A 9,447-nucleotide genomic window follows, 5' to 3' on the forward strand; every position below is an offset into this window, starting at 1 on the left:
TGTCATTTCTTTCATTGTCTCACCCAGAAGTGGGAATCCCGGGGTCAGATGGTAGTGTTAACAAGGGCATGAAGAAAAGGGACCTTCATGAACAATGGACGTGAATATAGAGTTGCACAGCCACTGTGGAAAACAGTAAGGAGAGTCCTCAAGAAATTTAAAAATAGAACTGCCCTGTAACCTGACAATAACCCTTCCTCTCCAAATCCTTTGCACAGATCTTCTCTTAAAGTGAGGACGTGTCTGAAACAGGTATGCCCCTCTGACAATATGCTGCTGCAGATTATCTACAAAGCTAATTTGCTTTTAACAATTTATCGGTGAAGATTGAATAGACAATAGAAAAATAAAGAGAAGAAATATGATAGGTTAATTCTTACAGGAATTTAGTTAAAATGGAAACTCTTCAGGGTGCTGGTGGAGCTACTTTTATGGTGTTAATTAGGGATGGCCAAGAGTCCAGGTCCTGTCTCTCAGTATATTTTGGAGTCTTCTGCCAAAGATTTGACCTCAGTTTCTAATGCTGCTGCTGCTAACTTGCCTCAGTCGTGTCCGACTGTACGACCCCATAGACGGCAGCCTACCAGACTCCCCCATCCCTGGGATTCTCCAGGCAAGAACACTGGAGTGGGTTGCCATTTCCTTCTCCAATGCATGAAAGTGAAAGTGAAGTTGCTCAGTCGTGTCCGACTCTTCGAGACCCCAAGGACTGCAGCCTACCAGGCTCCTCCATCCATGGGATTTTCCAGGCAAGAGTACTGGAGTGGGTCCCCATTGGCTTCTCCGGCAGTTTCTAATAAGTCTATTTAAAGGTCATAAAAGTTAGTAACATAACCACAAGGACAATACTATCTTTGGCCCTTGATGTGTGTAGAATAACTGAAAGACACTTTGCTCTTTCAAGATTCATTTTCTTGCAAATCATCAGCATTTTCAGCTGACTGACACTGCTAAAACTGTATTTTGAAATTTAAAGCTGAAAACCAATTTCTTTATTCTAGGATATATTTTTCTTTTTCTTGAAACTATTTAGGTCGTCATATTAGCAAGCCATGAGCAACTGCGGACAATTAGGAATTACCTGGAAGAAATGCATTCATTATAAGCCTAGATAACTTCTTTATGCCTAGATAAGCGAGTGAGCTGTCCGTATCCATGTCACATATACTCAGACGTCAGTCGTTTCCAACTCCTCGTGAACCCATGGACTGTAGTTCACCAGGTTCCTCTGTCCATGGGATTCTCCAGGTAGGAATATTGGAGAGGGTAGCCATCTCTTTCTTCAAGGGATCTTCTTGACCCAGGGATCAAATCTGCATCTCTTGCATTGGCAGGCAGGCTCTTTACCATGACCGCCTTGGGAAGGCCATCTAGTTCATGTAGGTCAATGTTTATATTGATATAACATCCCTGTGTATAAAAGCATGCTCTCTATCTATAAAATAGTATATAGCTATGGAATGCTATAAATAATGCTATTTTATTAAGAACAGTGGTATAATAATAATAATGGGGCTTCCCTGGTGGCTCAGTGGTTTAGAATTTGCTTGCCAATGCAGCATATGTGGGTTTGATCCCTGGGTTGAGAAGATTCCCTTCGAAGAGGGCATGGCAGCCCACTCCAGTGTTCTTGCTTTGGAGAGTCCCATGGACAGAGGAGCCTGGTGGGCTACAGTCTGTGGGATTGCAAAGAGTCAGACACGACTTAACGACTAAACGACAACAAAGTATAATAATAAAGTTGAGTGGAAGTGGACCAAATCCATCTGTCTTTTTACCTTTTATGCAGGGATAATCATGCAGTGATAGATGTCAATATTATAAATAAATACAAAGTCTCCCATGACAACCACATAGATCAGTTTCACTAATAACTAGGTTGATCTGTTACTTTCTCCCTAAATGTCTCTCTCCAACTGCAGCATAAAATAGTAAAAGCTACTCACTGTAAAACACCATTGTAGATATTCTGCCTTTCAGAAACCCACACTGAATGTAATTCTCCTTGAAAATCAATGGAAATGTGATGCATGACAACTGAGAGAGGAAGGTTGATGGTTTGATAGCAGAGCGGTTGTCCTTGTGGTAAGACTGTATAAAAACCAAACAGAGATTTTCCATTTATTACATTAGTCACCCATCCACTGCTAAAAGCAAAATGGTTACAAATGGGTTTCATCAAATATTATACCTCCGATTATTCTTCGTCCCAACCTTAAAAAAGGCTGACTTACCCAATCAATTTGCAATGTTTGCATTATTAAGAACATATTCTCTCCATACCATTGAGAAAAGCATCTGTAGATCAGGTTCTCATGCCAGACCATTGCCTCTGGCCAAAGCTTTCTTCTTAACAACATGAAAAGTAAAAAATGCAGAAAACAGTGAGTCCCAGAAAATTCGGTTTGAATGCCCAGCATTCCTTTAATAGAAATTGCAGGTAGGGTTTCATCTATGTTAGTCAGGGTTTCAGGGTAGCAGGTAGGCTGTAGCCCTAACTGTCAGATTTCTATGAGTAATTCAATTGGCATGGAATAAATTCGGTTATATTTTTGACTGCTTGGTATTTCAAGGTTTTTAAAACTTTTTTTTTCCATTGTGGCGGTGGTGGCGGTGATGGAGGGTTAGTCGCTAAGTCTTGTCTAACCCTCTGCAGAGATGAACCCAAATATAAAACAAGGCAGTGTGGCAATTTTACCCACTAATGGCTCATCCTCCATATCTCCCTCAATTATAATCTTAATAATATCTCCCACTTTGAAAAACTAGTTTATTTTTGGTTACATATGATGAGTTGAACCCACGTATTTATAATTTCTTACTCACAAAACTGCACAAATAAGAGTAAAGGAATAAAAAGGACATCAGTTGTGGAGTTCAGGCAACAACATAGTTTCCTACAATTATGGCTGCTTCCTGTACTCACAACACGGACAGTCTTCCCACGTTGCTCCAAGGATGGTCTCTGTGACCAATTTGTTGTTCTTGTTCCATTGCTCAGTCCTGTCTGACTCTTTGTGACCCCTGTGGACTGCAGCACGCCCGGCTCCTCTGTCCTCCACTGTCTCCTGGAGTTTGCTCAGATTCATATCCATTGAGTTAGTGATGCTATCTAACCATCTCATTCTCTGCCACCCCCTTCTCCTTTTGCCTTCAATCCTTCCCAGCATCTAGGTCTTTTCCAATGACTGGGCTTTTTGCATCAGGTTGCCAAAATATTGGAGCTTCAGCATTTGTCTTTCCGATGAATGTTCAGGGTTGATTTCCTTTAGGATTGACTGTTTTGAACCCCTTGCTGTCCAAGAAACTCTCAAAAGTCTTCTTCAGCACCACAATTTGAAAGCATCAATTCTTTGGTGTTCAGCCTTCTTTATGGCAAAAGTGAAGTCTATGACCTGTGACCAGTTCAGTTCAGTCGCTCAGTCAAGTCCAGCTCTTTGTGACCCATCGACTGAAGCACACCAGGCTTCCCTGTCCATCACCAACTACCAGAGCTTGCTCAAACTCATGTCCATTGAGTCAGTGATGCCATCCAACCATCTCATCCTCTGTCGTCCCCTTTTCCTCCTGCCTTCAATCTTTTCTAGCATCAGGGTCTTTTCCAATGAGTCAGTTCTTCACATCAGGTGGCCAAAGTATTGGAGTTTCAGTTTCAGCATCAGTCCTTCCAATGAATATTCAGGACTTATTTCCTTTAGGATTTACTGGTTGGATCTCCTTGCAATCCAAGGACTCTCAAGCGTCTTCTTCAGCACCACAGTTTGAAAGCATCAGTTCTTCATGGTTCAGCCTTCTTTATGGCAAAAGTGAAGTGTATGACCTGTGATCAGTTCAGTTGAGTTGCTCAGTCGTGTCCGACTCTTTGTGATCCTTGAACTGCAGCAAGCCAGGCTTTCCTGTCCATTAGCAACTCCCAGAGCTTGCTCAAACTCATGTCCATTGACTCGGTGATGCCATCCAACCATCTCATCCTCTGTCGTCCCCTTCTCATCCTGCTTTCAATCTTTTCCAGCATCAGGGTCTTTTCCAATGAGTCAGTTCTTCACATCAGGTGGCCTGGAGTTTCAGCTTCAGCATCAGTCTTTCCAATGAACACCCAAGACTGATCTCCTTTAGGATGGACTGGTTGGATCTCCTCACAGTCCAAGGACTCTCAAGACTGTTCTCCAACACCATAGTTCAAAAGCATCAATTATTCAGTGCTCAACATTTTTTATGGTCCAACTCTCACATCCATGCATGACTACTGGAAAAACCATAGCTTTGACTAGACGGACCTTTGTTGGCAAAGTCATGTCTCTGCTTTTTAATATGCTGTCCAGGTAGGTCACCTGTGATATTAGCTTATAAAAGAACATTGCTTTCCTCTCTGACTCTCCATCCTTTTCCCCATCTCCTAGCACTTCCTCTCTCATCTCTCATTCTGATGAACAATCCAACAGAGAGACTTCTGTAACCTTCTGACCAATAGTGAGTGCAGCCACCAGCTACATGAGTGCTCTTGGAATGGATTTTCAACCTGTTTGAGTCTTTAGATTGCAGTAGCCCCCGATGAAAGCTTGACAGCACTCTCATGGGAGATCCTAAGCTAGCACCACCCACCCAAGCCTCTCCCAGATTCGTGAGCCTCAGAACCTGTGAGATATGATGTTTCATCAGCTAAGTTTAAGGTCCTTTGTTACACAGCAATAGATAACTAATACATCTACAATGAAAAAGAAATCAGGAGGGCTTTCCACAGACAGTAGATAGGGAAAATAACAGAAACGCAGGTGCTAATTAGAGATGTTTGCAGAAGAAGTTATGAATGAGGGTCAATTTAATTCATGTCAGAGCACTGCAGAAAGACTCTGAAATTGGAGTCACACTATATCAAAGAAGATAGAGCAAGAGGGTAAAAATAGGAGAATTACATACGGGTATGTATAACAAACAGGCTTCCCAGGTGGCTCAGTGGTAAAGAACCCATCTGCCAATCCCAAAGACATGAGACACCAGTTCCATCCCTGGGTCTGGAAGATCCCTTGAAGGAGGGCATGGCAACCCACACATTTTCTTCCCTGGAGAATCCCATGTGGACAGGGGAGCCTGGCGGGCTACAGTCTATAGAGGTGCAAAGAGTCAGACATGACTGAATTGACTTAGCACTTATGCACATGTATAAGAAACAGCCAGCTACCTAGATGAGAGAGAGAAGCTTTATTAGAGACCTGCAGATCGTGGGGACAGCCACAGTGGAAGGTTGGTTCGGGGTGATGAACCTGAAACAGGAAGGTGAAGGGAAAGTTCATGCATCAGACAATCAGACTGTTGCTGCTTTCTGACTCTTAACTCCAGCACATGTGATAGAAGGCTGTGTACCTGCTAACACAGAAGGGGAAGTTTTAGATTCTTTCCAAGGAACTGCTCCCCACCCACCACACCCCCTACCCACACACTCAGAGAGAAGAAGAGAGAGAGAGATAGAAAGAGAGGGGAGAGAAGAAGGGAGAGAGAAGAGAAGAGAGAGAGAGAAAGGGATCAAATCTACTGTTCGAAGGTCCCCAAGAAAACAGCAGAGGGGCTCCCCTGGTGGGTCAGTTGTAAAGAATTCGCCTGCAATACCGGGGACTAGGTTGGATCCCTGAGTCGGAAAGATCCCATGGAGGAGGGCATGGCAACCCACTCCAGTATTCTAGCCTGGAGAATCCCATGGACAGAGGAACCTGGCGGGCTACAGTCTACAGGGTCGCAAGAGTCAGACACGACTGAGAGACAGAGCACCACAATACATCAGAGCCCACCGGTCATCTTAAAGTGAAACCCACCAGTTGATAGAGTCCCGTCACAAACACTGAGCTTCCACTCAGCTTTTCAGTGTTTTATCCTTTACTATAAATGAAAAGTACTTTTCATCAGACACTGGAAGAAAGCCTAAACACCTAAAACACAGAGATTAAAAAAAACAGAGGTGAAGAATAACTCAGTGGAAATGGATACAATTCAGGGATTAGATTAAAACTTTAAAAATACACAATTTATAAAGTTAAATTTACAAGAGGATATAATGTATTGAATCAGAACAGGATGGAAGAAATAAGAAAGAGAAAAATAGTTTTTGCAAATAAACATGAATCACACTTCTTGAAAATAAATAGAATGAAAAGATCACTTAGAGGCACGGGTCAGAGAGTAGAAACTTTTTAAATGATCAGCAATCACAGAGGAAGATATGAAAGTTAGTTGGTACGTGAGGTCTTTAGTCTAGCTAATTCAGCCTCAGGAAGGAAATAAAAAGCAATTTTAGGGAAATAAATAATCAAAGATCTTTTAACAACAACAACAAAAATAGTTACCATGACAAAACTTGAAATTTTGTATTGAAAGTAACCATCCACTGACAGGTAAAAAATAAGGGGAAAGATACACTAAAAAGTCAATGTGACCTACAAATACTTTCAAATGGAAATTAAGGTAAAGGGCTCGTTGATACCTGATCATATTTTTATTTTATTTTTTTTCAAAATGGGAAGCCTATTTATAGCCAATTATCTATTTCCTTACACAATTAGGCCTAATTATTATTTATATGTTTGCCTTGTTTTAAATCATTTTCCTGATTTAGTCCAGGTGCCGCCTTTCTTTAAACTCAAGCAGCCACTGTTTGTTTTGTTTCTGGTTTTGCCACCCGTGTGCTGAGCACAAGTGTTTAGGGTCTGGCCATGTATACTTAGGTCCAGTTTTTCATCACCCAAGTGGTAAAAGTTATTTTCATATTGGGAAAAACGTTGGAATATGCAACATGTGATGCAAAATATCCCTCCCCACTCATTTATTTACGTATTTTTTTCCTCCCTAAAGTATAGTACATGCCTAATGCCTTCTCACATGTATTAATTTAATGAAATGCCTCTTTACAAGGATTGCTTGCTAATGATAGGATTTGAGTTGCGGCAAAGCAGTATTTAGGGTATTTATTTTTAAACAGGGATAATAGGTGTATTTATGGACAGATGGCCCCATTTCCCTTAGAGACATGGACATTTTTTTTGAAGGTTATTTTCTGGCAAGTACAAGCTTCTTCTCGGGTGTAGAACCATTCAAAGTGAAACTAATTGCAACTCACATTTAACATCCCAAATATTTGCATTCACAGTAATGTATTTTTTTAAAAAACCAAAGACTGGTAGTTCATGTGGTTGGAAGTCTATAAGCTATGCCTGGAGCGGAAGGAAAAAATATATGTTATATTTACATATGTAACTTTTGATGTGTTTATATTAAGTATTTAATAACTGAAAGAGTCAGAGCAGGAGTTTATACCTTTTAAAATAGTATAAAGACCAGTGGCAGAGACAAAGTATCTATTTCTGTCTTGCCTCTAAAGAAAGCAGAATTAATCTTCCAGAGACATTTATTAACCGAGAGGATGATTTCACAGTGCGGATTCCACCTGATGTACTTTTCAGTTTAATGTGTGTTTAATTCTGACCTTGGAGACACTACCTCATAAGGGGTAGACCAACAGTGTGAAAATGACAAAAGAGTCTCTGAATATTTTTACTGGGGATGACGGCCTTGGGCAGGGAAAAGCCATAATGCTAAGGTCAGTGGTGAGACATTGACTTGGCCAACTTTCACCAACTTAACCAAGCGTGAAAACAGGTCTGCAGCCAAGTCCGTCGTGGTGGGCAAGGGAAATCTGGACGAGGCTTTGAATGAGCAACAGTTGGTTAGTGCATTGTGTTTATGAGAATAAGATCATGGACTTAATCCCAGCCTCGTCCAGCGAACATCATTTATTTCCATGACCACCTACTGAACCACTTAGCCTTGCCAACAATATCAGAAATACTCACATTTGGTTACCAGGACAGTTGGGCAAGAAGCCGCTCAGTACAAGTCTACTCAAGGCTGTGGGATAAAAAGACTCCGCTGACACGGTCGGCATGATTATATTTGCATAATCTACATTTAAAAAATTTTTTTTAATTGGAGGATGTTTGCTTTGCAATGTTGTATTGGTTTCTTGTATATAACTGATCGGAATCGATTGGTTATACAACAACGTGAATCAGCTTTAAGGATATATATCCCCTCCTTCTAGAGCCCCCCATCCCACTAACCCTAGGTCATCACGGTACCGAGCTGAGCTCCGTGTCACACAGCGCCTTCCCACTAGCTCTCTATTTCGCACGCGAGAGTGAGTATGTGTCAGTGCTGCGTCTCCATTCCTCCTGCCCGCCCCTTCCTCTGCCGAGTCCACGAGTCCGTTATCTGTGTTCTCGTTAATGTCGGCTGAATCAGGGTGTGTAGGAGGATCCAATTTTTCAAGTCAAACTCCTCACACTCGTGATGATTTTCAGAAATGACACAACATGACTCACAGGGGTATACCCTCTCCTCAATTTCCCTGATATTTCCCTGATATTTACATCATAAGATAAAGGGTCAGAGGAGAAGCTTGCCGATATTGGTTGGTTTCCAGTATGCCAGAAACCAACACAACATTGCAAAGCAAATATCCTCCAATTAAAAATAAATTTTAAAATGTAGATTATGCAAATATAATCATGCCGACCGTGTCAGCGGAGTCTTTTTATCCCACAGCTTTGAGTAGACTTCGATCAAATAGTAAAAGAGCAACTTGCAAGCCCTGGCATCATTTTCAGAGCCCATGCAGAGGCAAACCTGTGTTGAGGACCACAGCAGTCCCTGGTAGTTTCTTTGCTGAAAAATGGTGGTGATGGAGGTGGTGGAGATGGAGTTGTTGCCATGATTAGAAATGAAAATAATGGTGGTTTTGGTGCTGGGATGGGTGGTGGAGGTGCAGTGGAGATGAGGATGTGAGGGAGGGTGGTGCAAGTCCCGGCAGCAAATCAGAGGCATAGATGCTGGGCGGAGTGGTGCTGGTGTAGATGGTAGTGAAGAGGTTCAGTTCAGTTCAGTTCAGTTTGGGGGCTCAGTCATGTCCGACTTTTTGCTACCCCATGAATTGCAGCATGCCAGGCCTCCCTGTCCATCACCAACTCCTGGAGTTCACTCAGACTCACGTGCATTGAGTCAGTGATGCCATCCAGCCATCTCATCCTCTGTCATCCCCTTCTCCTCCTGCCCCCAATCCCTCCCAGCGTCAGAGTCTTTTCCAATGAGTCAACTCTTCGCATCAGGTGGCCAAAGTACTGGCGCCTAAGCTTCAGCATCAGTCCTTCCAAGAAATCCCAGGGCTGATCTCCTTCAGAATGGACTGGTTGGATCTCCTTGTGGTCCAAGGGACTCTCAAGAGTCTTCTCTAACACCACAGTTCAAAAGCATCAATTCTTCAGTGCTCTACTACTACTACTACTACTAAGTCGCTTCAGTCGTGTCCGACTCTGTGCGACCCCATAGACGGCAGCCCACCAGGCTCCACCGTCCCTGGAATTCTCCAGGCAAGAACACTGGAGTGGGTTGCCATTTCCTTTTACA

Source organism: Bubalus kerabau, chromosome 4, assembly GCF_029407905.1.
Source record: "Bubalus kerabau isolate K-KA32 ecotype Philippines breed swamp buffalo chromosome 4, PCC_UOA_SB_1v2, whole genome shotgun sequence".
NCBI lineage: Eukaryota > Metazoa > Chordata > Mammalia > Artiodactyla > Bovidae > Bubalus > Bubalus kerabau.